This window comes from Monopterus albus, unplaced genomic scaffold, assembly GCF_001952655.1.
Source record: "Monopterus albus unplaced genomic scaffold, M_albus_1.0 scaffold338.1, whole genome shotgun sequence".
In the NCBI taxonomy this organism is placed as follows: Eukaryota; Metazoa; Chordata; class Actinopteri; order Synbranchiformes; family Synbranchidae; genus Monopterus; species Monopterus albus.
Window position 1 is genome coordinate 365,342 of NW_018128218.1, and position 683 is coordinate 366,024.

Below are 683 nucleotides of genomic sequence, written 5' to 3' on the forward strand. Positions count from 1 at the left end.
ATGATGGCAGCACAAGAACAGGCTCTAATCAATAGAGGCAGGGGTCTACCATACCAGACAGGACCCCAGGTGCAGGCTGTGCAAAGATGCCCAAAAGACAATCCAGCACATAACAGCAGGGTGCAAGATGCTAGCAGGCAGGGCATACATGGAACGACATAACCAAGTGGCTGGCATAGTGTACAGAAACATCTGCGCTGAGTACAGGCTAGAAGTCCCAAAGTCAAAATGGGATACACCTCCAAAGGTGGTTGAGAATGACCAAGCTAAGATCCTGTGGGACTTCCAGATACAAACTGACAAACTGGTAATGGCCAACCAACCGGACATAGTAGTGGTGGACAAACAGAAGTAGAAGGCCGTAGTGATAAATGTAGCGATCCCAAACGATAGCAACATCAGGAAAAGGGTACACGAGAAGCTCGAGAAATACCTAGGGCTGAAAGAAGAGCTAGAAAAGATGTGGAAGGTGAAGGCACAAGTGGTCCCCATGGAAATAGGAACATTGGGGGCTGTGACCCCTAAACTGGGAGAGTGGCTCCAACAGATCCCAGGAACAACATCTGAGATCTCTGTCCAGAAGAGTGCAATGCTAGGAACAGCTAAGATACTGCGCAGGACCCTCAAGCTCCCAGGCCTCTGGTAGAGGACCTGAGCTTGAAGGAAGGAATACAAGACTGCCC